Below are 268 nucleotides of genomic sequence, written 5' to 3'. Positions count from 1 at the left end.
GTACTAGGTGATGCGGGATCTGTTGCAGAGAGACAAAGCCTTATCCTGGGACTGTAGAGAAATCCCTTCCAACATGGATTCACTCAAACTTCTGAAAATTCAGGTAAAAGAATTAAAACTTAAATATGTATTATAAGGTCATAAGATGGAAAAGGAAGAATTAGGGCTGGAGAGATGGCTCAGAGGTTAAGAGCATTGCCTCTCTTCCTAGAGGTCCTGAGTTCAATCCCCAGCAACCACATGGTGGCTCACAACCATCTGTAATGGG

The 268-nt window shown here is 42.9% G+C and overlaps 1 protein-coding gene across 4 annotated transcripts in view; it reads right to left on the bottom strand.

Annotated features, from left to right (window-relative positions):
• The window catches only part of Pcgf3 (polycomb group ring finger 3), a 43509-nt gene that overhangs the window by 6760 nt on the left and 36481 nt on the right, over positions 1 to 268 (bottom strand). The gene's annotated exons all lie outside the window — the stretch shown is intronic.

The sequence above is a fragment of the Microtus ochrogaster genome, linkage group LG1 (assembly GCF_000317375.1).
Source record: "Microtus ochrogaster isolate Prairie Vole_2 linkage group LG1, MicOch1.0, whole genome shotgun sequence".
NCBI classification, from domain to species: Eukaryota; Metazoa; Chordata; class Mammalia; order Rodentia; family Cricetidae; genus Microtus; species Microtus ochrogaster.
The sequence above is the reverse complement of the archived record's forward strand: the minus strand, read 5'-3'. Positions and strand labels throughout refer to the sequence as shown.